The sequence below is a fragment of the Antechinus flavipes genome, chromosome 4, assembly GCF_016432865.1.
Source record: "Antechinus flavipes isolate AdamAnt ecotype Samford, QLD, Australia chromosome 4, AdamAnt_v2, whole genome shotgun sequence".
NCBI lineage: Eukaryota > Metazoa > Chordata > Mammalia > Dasyuromorphia > Dasyuridae > Antechinus > Antechinus flavipes.
This window is the reverse complement of record NC_067401.1, coordinates 385,137,492-385,157,859: the sequence shown is the minus strand read 5'-3', so window position 1 is coordinate 385,157,859 and position 20,368 is coordinate 385,137,492. Positions and strand designations below refer to the sequence as shown.

At 39.9% G+C, this 20,368-nt stretch overlaps 1 protein-coding gene across 9 annotated transcripts in view; it reads left to right on the top strand.

Annotated features, from left to right (window-relative positions):
* Positions 1–20,368, top strand: part of ATP2B4 (ATPase plasma membrane Ca2+ transporting 4) — a 106,095-nt gene that overhangs the window by 23,767 nt on the left and 61,960 nt on the right. For 3 of the 9 annotated variants that reach the window (XM_051998592.1, XM_051998585.1, XM_051998593.1), the window contains exon 1: positions 19,378–19,460. The exons of 3 other annotated variants lie outside the window; for them this stretch is intronic. The gene's annotated coding sequence lies outside the window, so the exon portion shown is untranslated. Of the gene's footprint in view, positions 1–13,057; positions 13,187–19,377; positions 19,468–20,368 lie in introns of those variants that run through there. 3 more of the 9 variants (XM_051998587.1, XM_051998590.1, XM_051998588.1) reach the window with 3 other exon arrangements.

The window sequence follows — 20,368 nt, the reverse complement described above, 5'->3', positions numbered from 1 at the left end:
AAGACTCAGCTCTAATACAACCTTCTGCTGGAGGCCCCTTATTCATTCCCTCAGTTCCAGTGTCCTCCCTTTTGAAATGAACTTCTGCTGGCTCTGAATACATCTTGTATGTGTTGAATTGTTTACATATCCTCTCTCCCATTAGAAGGTAAGCTCCTTCTGGACAGAGACGGTTTTGCTTCTTTTTGGTTCCCCCAGTGTTTAGAATTGTCTGGCACATACATAGTAAGAACTTAATAAATGCTTGTTGATTGACTGATGGAGAAAGAAGAAGCACTAGACTAAGAATCAAAAGATCTGGATTCTAATCATACTTAATTCTTACTATATCACTTCTTGAGTAAATCATTTAAGCTCTGAGTCTCATCTTTAAAATAGGGATAATAATACCTAGGACACTTCCCTCCAAAGATTGTTTTGGGGATGATGTGAGATAATGTTGTAAAGAAGGTTTTAAAAATGCTAGTTAAATGAACCCTTTCCCCATACAAACTTTGACTCATTCTCCAGAGTGTTAAGTGTCTATCAGATCAGCTGGAATTTATATAACAGTTTCCCATTTCCATTTGATTTATATTCAAGACTCTTAAACAGATTGAAATGGAGAGAATGTAGGACTTATACTGAGGAAAGTCTGAGTTCAAAGCCTGCTTCTTTACACTTCCTAGCTGGGTTCCTTTGGATTCCTTGTGTTTATGATCTCATTTTACAGAAAATAAATAGCTCATGATTTTGTTTTTTACAAAATGAATTTGGATAGAAATTTTCAACCTATTTATACCTCAATTTCTTTATTTGTAAAATGAGGATAATAGTAATATCTATGCCCCAGGATAAAAGGAGTTCGCACCCACAGAGTGTTTTGTAAACCTTAAAGCACTAAATAGTTTGAATTATTAGTAGCAGCTCAGGGGATAGAACACTGAGCTTGAAGTCAGGAAAACTCCTGTTTATGAGTTCAAATCCAGCCTCAAATACTTACTAGCAGTGGGACTCTAGACAAGTCATTTCATTCTGTTTGCCTCAGTTTCCTCATCTGTAAAATGAGCTAGAGAAGGAAATGGCAAAACCAATCCAGTATCTCTGACACAGAAATCCCAAAACTGGGTCATGAAAAGTTGGATAAGACTGAAACAATTGAACAACAACAACAAAAATTATAATTATTAACACATCCTTGTGGAGAAAAGAAGAATGATGGTGATCAAAAAGTTAAAGCTGGAAATAACTTTAAAGATCATCTAGTACCGGATTTTTATAAAGGAGAAAACTGAGGGACAGGGAAAGACATGACTAGCCCAAGATTCACATGGGTGGGTAACTCCTAGTTGTTGAACCAGGTATTCCAACTTCTAAATTCAGCATTCATTGAAGGTTTCTCCCTCATATCATAGCTGGGAAAATTCATGTCTGCAAATGTAGGACAATTTTCTCATGGCTAATGAAAGATCTTGGGAAAAGGGCTGGGGTGGATCAATGTCTAGGTCATTTAGTCCAACTCCTTCATTTTATAGGCAAAGAATCTGAAGCCGAGAGTTAAGTGACTTACTCAGAGTCACATGAGTAATAAAGAAGCAAAGGAAGAATTTTCATTCAGGTTTTCTCATTCCAAAACCACCGTTTTTTCTCATTCTATCCTTCCTGGAAGTCAGGATGCCCTGGGGAAAAAAAAAAAAAAGCCAAGCCATTTCAGCTACATTGCTCATTCTGCTGTATGATCTTGGAGAGTGATTTTACTTCTGAACTTCACTATAATTTTCTAATTTATCAAATTAGAATAATATCTGCCCTGTTTACTTCACAAATTCATTGTGAGGTTCAAATCTTATCATTCGTAAGAAAGTGCTTTGAAAATAATATATTGTAAATACATAAGGTATTGTTATTTTTTTCATTATCATTATACCTTCAATTCAAAGCTATTGAAATGTCTTAAATAGGAGAGGATGAAATTGAGGAATGGGGGGATGGGGGAGTGGTCATTTGGCCATCATCCCCACTTGTGAATTGTGTCATTGGGTTTCAATTTCTCTGTGAGTTTAGCTCTTGGTAATAGGAGATAGAGCTGGAGGGGAACTTCAGAGTGATTTCCTTCAATACCTTCCTTTCCCAGATGAGACCTCTAGAAGAGAAGGGACAGAATTTAGTTATTAAACACTTTCATCCAATTCAAATAAGAGTCTTTCCTTCCTTCTCACCCCATAGCAATATATGTTGGTTTTTGTTGTTGTTTAGACTTTTTTCAGTTATGTATGACTTGATGACCCCATTTGGGGTTTTCTTGGCAGAAATATAAAAGTAGTTTGTGATTTCTTTCTCCAGCTCATTCTATAGATGAGAAAACTGAAATAAACTGGATTAAGTGACTTTCCCAGGGTCACATAGATATTGAATGTTTGAAACCCAGTTGAGGTCTTTGTGACTCCAGGACCAGGGCTATATCCATTATGCCCCCTAAGTGCCCAAAAATATACACACATCCCCTAAAATAAAGTGATATAGATAGATCGATAGATAGGACAATTTACATTTTCAGAAAATAAAGTGTATATTTAATAGTTAAAATTCATATAACACTTTGCAAATATGATCGGATTTTGGCCTCATAACAGCTGTGGCAGGTAAATGATGAGGAAATTGAGACACTCTGAGGTTAAAAGATTTATACAATTATCTGGTACACAGCTACTGGGTAAGTGAACCTGCATTTGAATTCAGGTCTTCCTGATTCCAAGTCCAGCACTTTGTGCACTATGGTGCCACCTAGTGGCCCATAGATATGTAATGAAAAGCAGTGCAAAGTGCAAGGTTGGGAGACCTGGCTTGCCCAAGCATCTTTGAACCTCCCTAAGAGATGGCTTTTGGTGAGTAAGCTTTGGGGAGGAAAGCCCTTAGTGAGGTGTGTAAAATTCGGAGCCATTACTATTTATGTAGCTTTGTAAAGGGGAGTAAGTAGCCTAAGTCTGAGTCCTGATTTGCAGTTCAGAAAATCATGGTCACACACATGAAATAACTGATTTTCTGAAGGCTATCAAAACTTCATAAATAACAATGACTCAAGCCCACTAAGATTTAACAAGCACTTCCCTCTCCAAAAGCCATCTCTTAGGGAGAGATGCTCAGGTACTACTTACTTAAGTTCTCACACCTAATAAATGGCTGGGAATTTATGTATCATATGTGTATGTATTATACATATACATATACATATATGTTATATACATACACATATCTATAACAGAGCATAATGTCCCTTCATTATAATGCCTTGAAATAACTAGACTAGCTTGCCTTCTGACATCAATATTGGATCTAATAAATGTCTGAGAGTGGATTTAAGTGTAAGATTTGGAATCTGAATCCAGATATGGCTCCAGAGCCAGAAAAAAAGGCTGGGAGAATGGGAGAGAATAGTATGAAATAGTAAGTTTGGGAAATCTTGTCTCCCAGGATGGCAGGCGCAAAAAGGACTAAATAGGCTTGGCAAGCTCTCATCTTGGGGCAGAGATCTGAGCATCCTCCTTCACGTGTGATGCTTTGAGGCACAATATCCTGGGCAAGAGAGAAAAATTGGTTTCTTGAGTGTCATTTTGAGTCATTAGCCTCCATTAAGTTAAGAGAACCAGCAATCTCCAATTCCTATAGGGTAGTCAGGGTGTGACTGGGTCAAGCCTCCAGCATGGATCTTCCCTCTGGGATGGAGTCTTTTCTCTCATTCTGGCTCCTCCTTGGGCTGGAGGACTGAAGTCTGTGGATGGGGATTTGCAGGTCTGAACTCAACTCTCCCTGGATGTGATAGAGGAGTGGAAGAGGGGCTTACAATGGTGGAGGGAATTGACTATAGAGGAGGGGCCTGTCCTGGGCTGGCAACCAGCTGAGTTCCTCATGGATAAGCGGGAGCCCTGCTTATTCGAGGTCTGCCCTATCTGGCCCACTGAGGCAAAGGCACTGGGTGTGGTCAGGCTGGCTAGAGAGAGAAGCCATGTTAAGTGATAGCATATGGGAATGCAGCTGCAAGAACAGGCAATGGCCCAACCACATGGCTCTAGGTCTAGCTCCCTATTGGCAAAATAGTGATGGAAGTGATGTGGCATTAGGTGGGGGACTGGAGGCTGGGGGGTATGAGAGAGCTTTTCCTAGGGCATTCTCCAAGCTAGAGTTTTATATATACCTCCAGTGTCTGCCATGGTCTGAAACCTGGATCCATTATCTTCTTGGCCCCAAAGAACTCTGCTCACTTTCCTCATCTTTATAAAATGAGGGATTGACCTGGATAATTCCTAAGGCTTCAAGCTTTTGCAGATGGGGGAACTAAAAGGAAATGAAGTAGCTTGATCACCGTCTCTGGTTCTTTCCCAATAGAAAAGTCTCCCTCCACTTGAGACTATACCAATGTAGCTTTGAACATCTCTTTATATGATAATTTATCCATATATTTTGCTTGCTAATTTTTGTGAATTCTTATTCCAATTTAAATTATGCCAGCAATTGGCAGGAATATGCCAGCAAGATGGCAGAGAAGAGAATAATAGAGAGATTTTCCATTAGAAATCCACTAATTTAGGGACTCATTTGTATAGATGGCTACTGTACTCTGTTTCTCTCTCTTGAACTCATGCCCTTGATCAATCTTCCTTCCTGGCTTTCATTCTGAGATTCTGAGGAAGGGAAAGATGATGTCTGATTGGGGACTTTATTTATTTGAGAAACATTCACTGAACAACTTATTTCCCCAAGGCTTGTGCCAGTGCTCTTTTAGTCATTTTTAAGACAATAGGAAGTATTTCCCCTAGGAATTTTTGCCTCATAGCATCACACCTGGAGGAGGACTCTCAAATTTATCCCTCCTACCCCACTGTGTGTGTGTGTGTGTGTGTGTGTGTGTGTGTGTGTGTATGAGAGAACTGTGAGACTGGAGAGAATATTGTAAAAAGTGTAAGAAAAGGCACTCTTCAAATATTTTGGGGGCTCTGAGGAAGAAGAGAAGCTTTGGGGGAAGAAAGGTAGGAAATGCTTCATTTGAGCTGGGTCCTGAAGATTTTCTAAAGGGCAAAATTGGGTAAGCAAAGAGGAAAAAGTTAAGCAGGTCATTTTAAGAGTGAAGGTTTTTGAGGAGATATACATTGCAGAATATATTTCTTAAGGAGATGGCTCCTAAATATTAAAAAAAAAAAAGTAATCACCTGTTGCTTACAAAGCTCTATCTTCCCAAATGAGGCTAACCAAACCTACCTCTATTTGTTTTTAGAATAAAGTTATTAGTATGACTGAGAGTAAGTTTACTTTGATTTTAAGCAAATAAACACATATTTGTGAATTAGGTGTGAATTCACACATTGTGAATAGGGAGTTGAATAATGGAGTTAATGTGAAATTCTTTTGAGTACATACAATATGATTAGCAAACATGTCATTAGGCCTGTGACCACTGCCTGCCTCAGTGTCCTCTTCTGCAAAATGAGAATAATAGCACCTACTTTCCAGGGTTATTATCAAATGAGTTAATATTTTAAAATTCTTTGGAAACCTTAAAATACTAAGGATAGGATGCAAAGAGATAACTGTATGGGCTGCTGAAATTCTAATGTTTAATGAGTGGTTCAGCCTAGAGAATAAATACTCCTCTTTCATATTATTTTATTTCCCTTAGATATTATTCAATTCAAATGTACTCCTTCTTTGAGTCCTAGACATTTATTTAGTTCTTGCCCTGCAGTTATGCTTTCTCTCAGAAGTATTATTGTCTTTCAATTATTTTTTACGTGTTCCTTTCCAAATACCTATAAATATAGTTCCAATATTGTTCTTTCCTCCCTTACCTCTCCCCTCCTGAAGACAGCAAACAATCTGATATAGGCTGAACATGTAAGTCTTTTTAAATATATTTCTATATTTGTCATGTTGTAACAAGATAAATCAGACCAAGAAGGAAAAACCAAGAGAAAGAAAAAGCAAACAAAAAAGGAGAAAATATTATGTTTTGATCCACATTCAGTCTATTTAGTTCTCTCTTTGGATGCAGATGGCATTTTCCATCCCATTTCTATTGAAATTGTCTTGGATCACTGTATTACTAAGAAGAGACAAATCCATTACAGTTGATCATCACACAATATTGCTGTTATTGAGTGCAATGTTCTTCTAGTTCTGCTCACTTCACTTAGCATCAGTTCATGTAAGTCTTTCCAGGCTTTTCTGAAATCAGCCTGCTCATATTTTCTTATAGAACAATATTATTTCTGCTTCTGGTTTTACTATAAATGAGTTCCACTTTAGTTCTCCAAACTTCTTTATGATCATTTCATTCACATATACTTTATCCCTACTCTTCAAGGGTGACACAAAGGACTCTTACACATTTCTTTCTCAGTCCCTGATCTTTCTCCTGACTTTTGGACTCTCCACAAAACATCACTATCCTACTGATACCTCAAACGCAACAAAGGATCCATGAGGCAGGGCATAGAGGGAGCCCTGCTTGCCACATATTGACTCAAAAAAACCACAAATCAATATTGTCTTTGCTTTGTTGTATTTTTAAAATTTTGTTAAGTATTTTCCAATTTCATTTTAGTTTAGTTTGAGTTTCATTTGAGAGTGTTGCTGCCTTGTGTCTGACACCTCTGGTGTCATGTTTTACTTTGACTCATGAAGACCCGAGTTCAAATCAGACACTTACTAAAAGTAAGCTTTAGTATCCTAAAAATAAGAAATGATAACATCATAGATTTAGGACTTGAAAGGATATTTTGAAGGTGATGGACTTGACTTCAAAGGTCCCTTTCAGTTCTAAAGCTATGCTGTATGCAAACAAAACTTATCTTTTCTCCCTGAGTATATCTCTCTTATAATTTTTAAAATTTCTTTCAATCATATATTTCATCCGGTCTCCCCACTCACAGGGTGTTTTGATCAAACACCCTGTACTGTATAAACTTTAAGGTGCACTAAGACTTAGGGTATACTTCTGACTTTGTGCCTCTTATAAAATATTATTGAAACATATAATAAATGTATTTACTCACTATTAAACTTTAAGTTCCAGAAGATTAGAAACTATGCTTTATTTAGACTATATCTTGCTAAACACCTAGTTATTGGCATTTTAACCTAAATTTAAGGTTAATAAATACTTGTAGATTGTTTCAATCTGGGGGTGTGCCAAGCCACAGGGCTCTGTTTTTGACTTTTTTTTTAAATCAGTAACTTTCTTGAGACAAGGAAATCATTTTTATCTAATCTGCAGCTGAAACAAAACTGGGAAGGACAGCAAATATGATTAGCAACAAGATTCAAAGCTATCTGGACAAGCTGGAACTCTGGACTAAAATCAAGATTATATTTGTCCCTAATTAAATTTCAGACAAGGTTGAAAAAAAATCAATTGTACAGGGCTATTATGGAAGATACTTGTTTTGGCAGCATCTCATGTAGAAAAAGAATCTGGGGGCTTTAGCTGACTAAAAATTCAATGTGAATCAATAGTATATATAATGTGGCTGTTAAGAAGCTCTTGTAATTTTATCTTGTATTAATAGAAGTCCTGTCTAGTAGCCAAATCAAGGCAGATAATAGAACCACTGTCCTCTGAAGGGAGGAATTTATTCAATAGAAGAGCATTTTTAATGACTTAGAGTTGCCCCTCAGTAGAATTATAAGTTGCCTTTCCAAAGAGCGAGCTCCCTGTCACTGGAGGAATCCAAGGAGAGATTGATCATCCAGGGACTGATGATAGAGAAGGGATTGATAGATCGATTATAGGTTGCATTAGAAAACTGCCAGGTTCTATTCCAACATTAAAACTTATTTTAATTCTTTCCTCATGTAGGTCTCAAAGGAAATGGTTAAAGTATCCCTTCTCTATTCCTCACTATCCCCATTCCCATTGGTGAGCAAATCCTGTTTCAGCAGATGAGGTTGGGTGGATGGGATGGATATTAGGGCTGTCCCTGCCCATCCTGGTCTGTTTATCAAAAAAAATAGTACTATCCCATCCATTCCTCTGAGGCATCACAGAACTAGGCAACAAACTTAGGATAAAACTATCTTCTGTTTCTTATCCCTTTTTGTTTGGTTTCCATGGAATTTTGATATAAGCAAGGGTTTGTACATTCTGGAGCAAGAATATTGGGGGCAGGACAGAATCCGTGGCTAACCTTGTTAAAGCTCTAGGCTGACCCATATCCAGAGAGATAAGTTGCTCCCATTATTTTGTCCTTTGCCACCCAGCTTTCTTTGTTTCCTAGTCAATCATTAGATGCTCTGTTAGACTGTTCTCTCCTGGTCCTGGGTATGCTGGGGGCTACTTGCTAGGGTGAGTGACTCAGCTGGACTGTGACTCCTCCATTTTCTATGAGCTGCCATCCTTGCAGCCTGGGCTGCAGTGACATCACCAAACCCAGTGACAAAGGTCTAATTTGCCAAGTTCTTCTCTTCTCTGCCCCCCACCCCCTTAAATAATGTTGCTTCCATGTACTTCTTTCCCTTTAATTAAATTCCTCATAGTCTGGAATACTTTGTAGTTATAAATGGAATAGCTTTATAGGAGAAAGGACAAACCCAGGAGGGGGCAAATGATCTATATAGAGGGTGAGGGATAAGTGGACACCTATCTCAGTGACTCTATTCTGGGAAGTCTTCACAATGCTATTTTCTTTGGCACGGACTGCCCCAATTGTCAGCAAACATTTGTTAAGCACCTACTATGTGTCAGGCACCTTATTAAGCAGTGGAGACACAAAGAAAAGCAAAAAGCAGTTCTTTGTCTCAAAGAATCTAATGGAGGAGATAATGTAATAGCAACCATATACAAATAAGACATATACAAACAAAGTCAATCAGACTAATCAACAGAGGGAAGGCACTAGAATTAAAGGGGATCAGGAAAGACTTTGTTAGAAGATAGGATTTTTAACTAGGACTTGAGGAAGTAGATAGAGATGGTGATGGGGAGAAGGAAAAGCCAGGCAGGTGCCCAGAGTCAGGATGTGTTATTCTGGTTCCCAATCAGTACATCCAAAGCACTGTTCCATACCCCAAGAGAAAATATTTGGGTGACATCTTTGACTTTTGCTATCCTTATCCAAGAAAAGACACTGATGTTACTGGGGCCAAGAAGGCCACGTTCTATTTGTGGCAAGTGGATAAGACATAGGAGTCTGAAGGGAGCTTGGACTATCTAGCCCAATTCTTTCATTTTATAAAAACACTGCTAGATAATACTCTCTATGCTTTAACTCATTTGATTTCTAACGGTGGATTTCAAATATAGCTTTGGACAGTTATAAGTTTTATGGGACTCTGGGAAAAATCACTTAACCTCTGTCTGCCTCAATTTCCTTGACTATAAGATGAGGATAATAATAGCACCTACCTCTCAGGGATTGTGAAGCTTAAACAAGATATTTCTCAGTATATAGTAAATATTTAATAAAGTTTGTTTTCTTTCCCCCTGTAGAAACCAGTAAGGATTATTTGTTCCCCCTTTACAGATTCAGAAGATGTAAAGGTAACAATAGTTAAAACCTAGTTCTGACTCCTCAAGTTTTTATTTTGAAGGGTTAATAATTTCCCTCCCTTAAATCTGCCTCTTGTATTGCAGATTCCCCAGTTTTGTCCATTTTCTTTTCCTGTCTTGTTTATATGGGTGTGTCCTGGCTCTTTTACGTTTCAGAGTGAGAGGTCAGGACCTTCTTTTCTAGCTCCCTCCAGTCCCACCCCACTCTTGACTTCTCTGGACTGGAATCTCCATTCAGATTGATGAGAGCATGACACACCCATCATACGTACTAGCTGGTGTCTAGGAATTTCCCATCCAACGAGTCAGAGCAGGAATCTCCCAGCTCTCAAGCCCAAAACTGACTGTAGGATGATCTCATTGTCAAGGAGTCCTCTTGTTTTAGGCTTTCTACTCCATCCTGCCCAGGTTATCTCTTTCCCAGACACAATCTGTTCTCCATTGTGCTGATTGTTCTCTTAACTACATCCTCCACCAGTGATTCCCCCTGCTTTTTTCTGTCTCTGTATTTGTGTCTCCCTTTTTCTGTGTGTCTGTATCTCTCCTCTTCTTCCTCTTCTTCTTTGATGTTTGTCTCTGTCTCTGTGTGCTTCTCTGTCTTTGTCTCTCAGTCTGTCTCTTTCTGATTCTCTCTCCTCTCCCTCTCCTATCTCTTTCTGTCTCTCAAGCTCTCTCTTTTTCTATTGCTCCCTCCCTCTCAGAGTCCTTTCCTCTCCCATTCCTCTCCCATTCCTCTTTCCTCTCCCTCTCTCCCTTCTTCCCTTTTCCCACTCCCTCTCTTTCTGCCTGTGTGTCTCTCTCCTCTTCCTCTCCTTTCTTCTCTGTCTCCATGTCTGCCTTTCCCAATCCCCTCTCTCCCTCTCCTGGTCTCTGTCTCTGCCTGACTGTCCAGGTGTCTTAAGTCAGACCACTAGAAAGGGAAGCAGGGAGGGGATTGGTATATTTTTTTAATGGTCTTGATCCTAGGGCCCAAGAGGTAAATTGGCACTAAGGGTCCCAGAAAGATGGAGGATATAGATAAAAAGGATGAAGTCTCTCACATCTCTGCCTGCCTACCTGACCTGTCTTTGTTAATAAGTATTACATGAAAGAGATAGGCCTTTTTTCTGAAACTGCATGATGGAAATTTTGGGAAGGGGAGAATGATGAGCATGTCGGAGTCAAGAAAAAGCAGGTCAGAGACCATTCAAAGTAAATCTCAGTGACCATCTATTGATAGGGAAGCAGTGGGAAGGGGGAGGCCAGATTTGGAGTCAAGAGCATCTGGGTTCAAAATCTACTTCTACAACTTTACTACATTTGTTATTTTGGACATTGTTATTTCTCTGCCCAAAGTTTCTGTCCAAATTAAATTAAATTTGAAAATAAATTATTGGTCAGAGAGTTTTCAGAGTCACTGAGAGATTAAGTAGTTTGCTGTAATGTTCTTCTTTAAAATGTAATCTTCTCTGGGAGCAGATTTCTTGGGGGGCTTCTGGAGGCAGCCTTAGTTTCAGTTCTGTGTAATCACCCCAAATGCAGCCAGGTGCTAAAGTCCAGCTCCTTTATTTTTTCCTTCAAAATAGCCCGGTTAGTTTTCTTAGAGGCCTATCTTTCTCCTTGGTTCTGAGAGTTTAAGCTGCCTTCTCTGCCTTGCGAATCTCTCGACTGAATCCTGGCTTGTGAATCTCCCGGAGTCAATCCTGGTTGAGGCTCCTAGCTTATATATGCTCTCTTAAAGGTGTAAATTTTGTGGAATTGTAGTAAGTACTAAGTACCATCTAGGGAACTGTTAAGCACACTGCTAAACTACCATTGTCTTTATCAATTCCACTGACTTAGCACTTTGGAAGAATTCTAACAGTTTGCTTTTGGTCATTGAGCTAGAATTGAACCCAGGCCTTCCTGGCTCTAATTTGGATGCTTTTTATCCATCCAGAGTCAAAAGATGAGTAGTTGTTGATTAGGAAAATGCATTGTTGGCAAAAATTGATACATGAAGTTAATTAGATTTAATTTAAATTGAAATAAAAACAAATGAATTAAAAATAAAAGAGTTGATACATGCATGAGAATCCGAGGAATCCTTCTTGAGGTTTCATCAGGAAAGAATTGTTAATCTGATCCAATTTCTACCCCTTGCATTTTACAGATTTAAAAAAATGAGGGAATGCAGAAGGGAAGTAACTATAAAGAAGGAAATATTTATTAAATGTGCCAGAAAGCAGCTAGGTGGCACAACAGAAAGAGCACCAGACCTGGAGTTAGGAAAACTCTTCTTCCTGAGTTCAAATGCAGATTAAGGCAGTTACTAGATGTATGATTCTGGGCAAGTCACTTAACTCTGCCTCAGTTTCCTCATCAGTAAAGTGAGCTAGAGTTAGAAATGGAAAACCCCTCCAGTATCTTTGCCAAGAAACCCCAAATAGGGTCATGGAAGGTCAGATGATGACTTAACAACAAAAATAACAATTGTCAGGTACTATATTAAACACTTCATAAATACAGGTGCACTTGTTATCCTTAATTGAGAACTGAGGAAACTGAGGCAGGCAGACATCAAGTGACTTGTCCAGTGTCACATAACTAAGTATCTGAGTCTGGATTTGAATTCAGATTTTCCTGACTCTGGCTTTATATCTACTGCACCACCTAGTGGCCTCTTTAGTAGAGATGGTAAATCTGGGATTTGGGCTCATTTTCTGACTATAAATTCCTTCTTTTTTTCTATCTAGAATGTCTCGGTGTGTGTAGCATTCTTAGCTCAGAGAAAAGGAAGCATACAGATCTGATATTACCGAAAGAGATTTCAGCCAGCAAGCATTTATTAAGTGTGAGGATGAATCATGATGGCTATCTTCAAATATCTGAAGGACTATCCTGTGGGGGAAGAGATTTGATTTGCTCTGTGGGATCCCAAAGGGCAACATCTTTGTGGAAGTAATGGGTAGAATTTTCAGGGAGACCAATTTAGGGTTTATGGAGGTAGGGCGGGGGGAGCCGGACACAAACATTTTTTAATGAGAGAGATCCAAAAGCAGAACAAGCTGCACGGAGTTGGGCTGGGCTCTCCTCAAACCGAAGCCGAATGAACACTCACTGGGTAGGTAATAGAGGGGATTCCTATCAGATATGAGTAGAACTAGAGAGCTGCTGAGGAACTTTACAACTGTCAGTTTCTGTGATTCTTTGTTTCCCTTTGAGATTCCCTGGAGACTTAGTTGCCTCTGTGTCTAAGGAGGAAGGAACGCCTTAGTCAGTTGGATATATTCAGCTGACAGCTCCTGCGGGGCAGGACGCTGGAGCACTTCGGCATCTGACACCATTCCAGCTCAGCTGTGTGTGTTGTCTCTCTGTCTGTCTATCCCTCTTTGAATCTGAGCCAGAAAGAACCAATTCAGAATCTTCCTGCTGGCTATGCCTTAATGGCAGTTTGTATAGGGAGAAGTTGGGGTTAGTTTGGCCCTGGGAAGATAGTTTCCTCAATCAAGTGCTGTTTGGGGGCCAAAATCTCTTTTTCTGCCTCTTACTGGCGACAGATGCTGAGGTCACCTGATGTTTTTTAGGCTCCCCCCGCCCCTTATATCCTGCAGTTCTCTAAGGCCAGTCAGCCCTTCTGGAATGGAGGTTGCCAATTCTTGGGCTTCAGCTGTCATGGGGCTAAGGTAATAGGAAGCAGCTGTGCTAGAGGTACCATTAAATCTATGACTCTCTGTCTCCATGTGATTAGCGCTTTTCTGTAATTATCAGGAACTTTAACATAAATGGCCTGCCTTTATGCACCACTTTAAGATGGCAAAGCACTTGATGTCCCTCATCTCAAGTAGGATTCTTAGAGACCATCCAGAAGGGATACATGACTGAGAAGTCCTGGATTTTTATTTTAATGTACATTGAGAAATGAGGAACTTGATTTTTGGATGTTTCTGTTATCCAGTTTACCATTTTCTTCTCAATCTTCCCTGATTTCACTAGGCCCAAGTGACTGTTGGTTTTTTGGTTACCATGGCAATGGGGCCTAGGCAGGACCTCTACAACTGTCTTAGGAGTGGACGTTCTGAGGCCTTGTAATAAAAGTCAGGAGCTCAGTAACCACTGTGTTTTTGTTTGTTTTATTTTGGTTTTGTTTCTTTCGTACTGATAGTTAGGCCTGAAACTCTTTAGATATGTTGAGAGGAAAACATTTCAAACACCCTTTCAGTCCCTTCTTTCCACTCCCTCCACTCCTCCCCAACACATAAGAGTCACTTAATCTCTCTGGGCCTCATCTGTAAAACGAGGTGACTAGATTCAGTGTCAAGTATTCAAAATAGGGAGATAACAGTAGCAAAAGTATATATTTTTAAAAGATACTATATTTAAAGATACCATAGCCAAAAAGATTGGGGATGAGTTCGGCAGCTTTTATTCCTTGATTAGTCTTTTTTTCTTAGTTTTTAAATTAGCTTTTTTAGTTTTAGTTTTAGTTTTTCCCCCTTAATTTCCTTTTTAATGATTTCTCAGAAACAGAAATTAGAGATGGATGTTTTCAACTGTTACTTTCTGCCTTTGTTTCCAACTACCCCATTCCCACTTTCACTTGGCGCGTTTGTCCTTCCTATTCTAGGGATACCTTTTAAAGGCCCATGCTGGAAATGCAGGGATCTGGGATGATTAACTAACTGCAGGAACAAGGAAAGAGAATTCCACAGCCTTAGACGGCAAAGTTTCCATGGCCTCATTGCCCTGAGACTTCCCCCCTCCTAGAGGAGACTCCTCTGTTCTTGGGCTTCTTTTCATGTTTAGTTAAAGAGGAGGGGAGGAAAGGGGAGGAGAGGAAGAGGAGGAGGAGAAAAGGAAGAGAAGAAGAAGAAGAAAAGGAGAAGGGGGAGGAAAAAGCAGGAGGGAGGAAGGAGGAGTGAAAAGTCGGCACCATACAGAGTTCTGGTGAGGGAAGGCTGAGCTTCCTTGATGCCTGAGGGCACTGTGGCAGCAGTTCCAATATATAGGACTGAGACATTGGACAGATGAAGGACTGGAACATGCTTTCTTTTTGTTCCTTTTGTTGAAGCAGAGAGCAGCATGTTAATGAAACAAGATGATGTTTACATTAATGGGGAAGTTCTTTAAGGTTCACCTGTCCGAACTGTTTTGTCCCCAGTCCAAATCAAACATGAAAATCTTCCAGTGTGTTGGATTCAAATTGTGCTAGGAATGCCCTTCCCTCATTTAATACTCAGCTCTGTTGAGAAATGATTTCCTTCTTATCCTTTCTTCCACACATATCAAGATGCCTCTTCTTTCCCGCCCCCACAGGATGATATTGGAGTTGCTAATGCCCCCTCCTCCAGGCAGCCTGGTGGGGTAGTAGATAGAAAAACAGGATTGGAGTCAGGAAGACCAGAGTTCAAATCTGATTTCACACATTAGCTGAGTGACCCTATCACTTCAAGTCATTAACTCTGTTTACCTCAGGTTCCTCATCTATCAAATGAGTTGGAAAAAGAAAAGGCAAAACCACTTCAGTATCTTTGCCAAGAAAACCCCCAAAGTCAGACATGACTAGAAATGATTGGACAGCTGCTATAAGATCAGGAAAATCAGGAAACTAGATTTCTATAATATGCAAGTTCTCCATCCTATCATATCAAAATGACTGAGATAGGATGTTGTTGGATCCCTGATCCAGTTTGTTGCGTTTTTCATCTGCCTTCAGAGGTTTATTAGCCAGTGCTGTCTGCTACCCTTCTGTATTCACAATTGTGCTAGCCTGAGAATGACAAACTCCTTCCATTTCTGACAAAAGTTTGGCTTGGGTTTTTATTTTTGTTCCTTTGAGCCAGAATAATATCCCATTGACTCAGGAACATAGGGCTGGATTACATGCTGCTATAGATTGATGAGCTTAGAGCCTCTGATACATTCTTGGCACATTCAGAATAGCAATGGAATAGGGTCCATAGTCACATAGTCAGATTCCCTTTGATACACCCAGAGTGACTCATGAATGGCACCACCTGGGCTGGAGCTGTTTCCAATCTTGACATCTACCCCACCATACCTTTTGGCCTTGGGGACACCCCCTGAAAGGATACTATGACATGTGGATTGATGATACATGGGAAGTACTTGTGGAACTGTGCCTGAAGTAAGGAGGGATTAGAGGGAAAATGGATTTTAAGCTAGGAGGAATCTTAAAAGGTCAACTCATTCAACTCCATTTTACAGACATTGAAACTGAATGACCTTCCCAAGATTAGAGAGGTAGGAAGTATATAAGCCAGGATCTGAATCCAAGCCCTCTAACTCAGTATTCTACTTCATGTTGTTCCTCCTAGTTATGCTTCCTATCTCTGCAAAGATTGTCAAACTTGGTCACTAATACATTTAATGTTTATTAACCACCTCTTGTGTGCAAAGCTTCATTGCAAGCTTCGTGACATGATTGGAGAACTCTTGACCTCATGAATTCAGTTCAGTAAATTTTTATTAAGCACCTACTGTATGTCAGGTACTTTGCTTAAGTGCTGGGACTTTAAAAAGGGACAAATGACAGTCTCTGCCTTATCTAATGGAGGAGACTACAAGAAAAGAAATATTAAGCTTATGAACAATTCTTAACCCCATTTGAGTTTTCTTAGCAAAGATATTGGAGTAGTTTGCCATTTCCTTCTCCAGCTCATTTTACAGATATGAGGAAACCAAGGTAAACAGAATGAAGTGATTTGTCCAGGATCATGCAGCTAGTGTCCGAGACTGAATTTGAACTCAGGAAGATGAGTCTACTTCCAGATCCGGGATTCTATCCACTGTGCTACCTAGCTGCAAGCTCAGTCTCATGGGGAGTAAAATACTTTGAGTTGTACAATAAAGTGTGTGGGATCAAAGGTGGAAGATTGTTGGATCAGGAAGCCCTCATAGAACAAGTACTACTTAAGATGGGTCTGAAAGGACAGCTAAGGTTCACCCTAACCTGAAAGGCTTAGAGCATAAAGTCAGATTTGTTGATGGCTAGGAATTATTCCTAAGATTTCTGATGCTCATCATTTTTCTTTTTAAATAAAACTATTCTCCCTTTGTCTTCTCTAGTAAATTTATTTTAATACATATTACTTTATGAATCACGTTGGGAGAGAAAAATGAGAGCAAAAATCATGGGAGAGAGAAAACATAGAAAAAGGTGAACATAGCATGAATTGGTTTATATTCACTATTCTTAGTTCTTTTTCTGGAAGAAGATGGCATTTTCTGTCCAAAGTCTATTGGGATTGTTTTGGATCTTTCCTTGTCTTCTCATTTCCCTCCAAATTTCCTTCTCCCTTGGAGTTTCTATAGTAAGTGATCAGTGTGTGGGAGTCTGGAGTCATTAAATCTTCCCTGAGAGTAGGTGGGCTCCAGCAATAAATGGTTGTTCCTCTACCATTAATCTGAAGCCATTTTTTTCTACTCTAAACAGAAATACCCTATAAGTATTCTGTTGACTGGGCAGGAGGGCATGAAGAGAGAATGGGATTAAACTAAGAAGAAAAATCTTTGGGAATTGACAAATAGGAGAAAATTTTGAAGGCTGGATACTCTCCAAGGAGATGGAGAACATCTGAGCATGGATCATTTGTCATGGATTCATGTATTCTGCAGAGGGATGAACCAGATCTTGAATCCTCTTTTTTTCCCTCTGGAAATTTCATTCTCCTCCACACTTTAACAATATGTTTCCAAATATATTCTTCTCCCTCCTTTATCCCAAGATCCATACTTTTGAAAAAAAATAGTTCAGCAGAATCAAGTTCAAATAATTTACTCTTCTATTTTTTTCTCATTTAAAAAAAAAAGTTTAATGCCTTCTGTGTTTTATGTCACAGTTAGATATTACCTCCTTCCCTTGCCACAAAGGAAATCTGTTAAGCAAAACTATGCAGGAAAAGCATTTGGTGGACATTCAACTTTCTGCGCTCAGAGTCCCTCACCTCCCTCCCAAGAGAAGGAAAATGTTTTATTGACTCCTGCATTGGCTTTTAGGTCTGGTGAACATTATCTTTCCATTGCCAATGGAAGCAGGCTAGAATATAGCAGTGGGATTGTCATTTAGGCAGAAAAAGGATGCATACAACTTCATGCATGCTACTGAGAGAGATGTCATGATGTACTTCACAACTCTGCTAGCTCCAAGATCATTAGTAAGGGATTCTCAACATAGTCAAGGCTAGCCCAAGTCTTAGTCACCTCCATGCTTTCCCATTGTCTCTCAACAACGGGTTCTGTGTCAGATACCAGGACACTGAGCTCTTATAAATAGATGTTCCTTTGGGCAATGGTTTTAGGGTGGGGGTGCATAGATTTGCTTCCCTGCTGAGTCCAAGAAGGAGGAAGAGAGGAAAGGAAGGAGAAAATAAATGCACCCTCTGAGTTGAAGAGATAAATGAGTTTTTTGAATCCATTCTGAAGTCCAGACTACTCCATCTTGATTTGGTACCTCTCAGACTCTGGAGACATAAACCATGCATGATTAGTACCTCCTAACAGGATACTCTCAATACTTTTGGACCTACTGTCATCTTATCAGGGATATATGTGACCATTCCTGCCCTAAGGAGCAAACGATCCTGGTGATAGTTGTGAAGTCTTGGAGGCTTAGCTTTCCATCTTCTTTGATCCTTCAGATACTTCTGAAATTGATTTCTTTCTGAAGATCTGATCTCTTCCACCAAGTCTTCATCAAGTAACTTGAACTATTAATTATGGAGGCTCTATTTACTTCTTCTCCACGCATAGAGGATATAGGCTTGGATCCTAACTGCCATCCTGGTGATCCCTTAGATTTCTTAGCCACTCTGAGTCTCAGCTATTTTATCTGCAAAATAAAAACTTATGAAGCATTTTAAGGTTTACAAAGCACTTCTTGTTGTTCAGCTATGACTGATTCTCCATGACCCCCTTTTGGTGCATAACCCCATTTTAGGGAAAGAATGCTGGACTTGGAAGACTCATTGACTTTTCCACTGGGATTCAAAGCTCATACATTGAGATAGGACCATCTCCCACATCCAGAGTTCCTTGAGCAATGAGACTTCACTGGTGTGAAAAAGGGAGGCATTTAATGTTTGAATATTCCACTTCTGGCATTCCCACAGGCTGGTGCCCATGATCCTGCCAACAATAGAGGAACTAGTCTGTGCTTGGGTGGAAAGTTTTGGATTGGTTGTCATGTCTTTGGCAACATCTGGGATTTTTACTTTCTCTATGGTGGAAGAGAAGGCATGTGGAATGGGGTTGATTATTGCCTGCTTTTGAAGAATAATTTTAGGCTGAAGAGACAGTCACTTGAATTAGTGAAGAAGTAAGGTGATTTTGACTATTTGGCACCTTCCTTCATGTAGTAATAACAATGAGGCAGAGTTTGGATTGTTCATTAAGCTGTGTTGAGTTAAGTGAATGGGTGAAGGGAGTGGAAAGAATTGTTCCTCGTCTCAGATCTCTGACTTTGTCTATATAGCTGACTCTTTTCCTCCTCCAGCTTAAATTATGCTCTTTGATTACTGGCTTATTCTCCTAATTCCTGAGAAGACTGTTTTTTTTTTATAAAGAACCATTAGAAGATGGGGCTGGGTAAAGGGAAACTTTGAAAATAATACAAACAGACCACTTTTCTGTTACAGGCACATAAATAGCATCAGTATAGCCAGGCTGTACACTCTCTTTGCCATAGCAACCTCAAGAGTGTGTTTATAACAGCCTGTCACCCATACTGGAAAAACAGCAGCTGCTTCTCCTGCTATATCACACTGGTGCTGGCTGTTTGGGCCCTTCCAGAGCCCACTATGATTGCTCCCAGGGAGGTGATGCAGTCACAGTGAGCCCAGCCCTTTTGCTGGGACTGTTACTTAGCAAGGGTGGGGTTTTGGCGGGCTGGGAAAGGAAAAAGGAGCCTGGGCCCCAGATGTGAACAGAAATTGTGGCATCTCAGAAGCCAGATGTGATCAGAAAAGTATTCTGTAATTTTTTTGTATCTGGTCTGTGTCTCTCTTGTATCTTTCTTCTGAAATCTCCTGAGAAGAAAGGGAATGGGGATGGGGGTTTCTGCTGACTTGGGGACTAAGATGCCCTGGCATCTTAACCTGACAAAGTAGCTGTTGTTTACTTTCTGGGACTCAGCTTTGTCCTCTGTGCTGGCCTGTTATGTTTTAAGTCTTTCCAGAATTGTTTACTTAAAGCCTGGAGAGCGGGGTTTCAGTAAGGAGAAAGGTAATTCACTCCAGAAAGCTGACGTTCTCTTCCTTTAATAGTGAGATTGAAGGTGGTGGAAGGAAATTGCCCCTTTCCCAGAGGTAGAGTTGGAACTGCTGGTATGGAGGATCTCAAAGAATGGTACAGAGAACTATGGAGAACACTGGGAAAGTGGATATACAAAAAAAATTCAGGGTGATATTGCATGGGGGAGCAGATGTTCTCACTCAGCCTGCTAGCACATGACTAGGAGGCCTCCTGCCTTTCTCCCATTTGCTTACAATATCCAAGAACTAGTCTGGGAACAGGAAAAATCTGGAGACTCATAAAGATCATGGATGTAGAGCTTTAAGGATCCTCAGAATCTATGTGTTCCAACCCCGTCATTGGACATTTTCCAGGAATCTGAGGCACTCCTTGAGAGGTTGTGAGATTAACCCAAAGTTATAGAAGTAGTAAGAACTATTATGAGGATGCAGGCCTTTTTATCCCCAAATCCAACCTTTCCCTCTCCCCTCCCCCATTATACTATAATGCATCTGGAGGAGAGACAATCCGGGACTGGGGTGCTCTCATTTGCGCCAGATATCCAGCCAGTGTTTTTGGCTGTGGGTGTCATTTTTTTTTTCCTTTACCTTGGAGAGTCCTATGAATCAAGCCACCAATCAT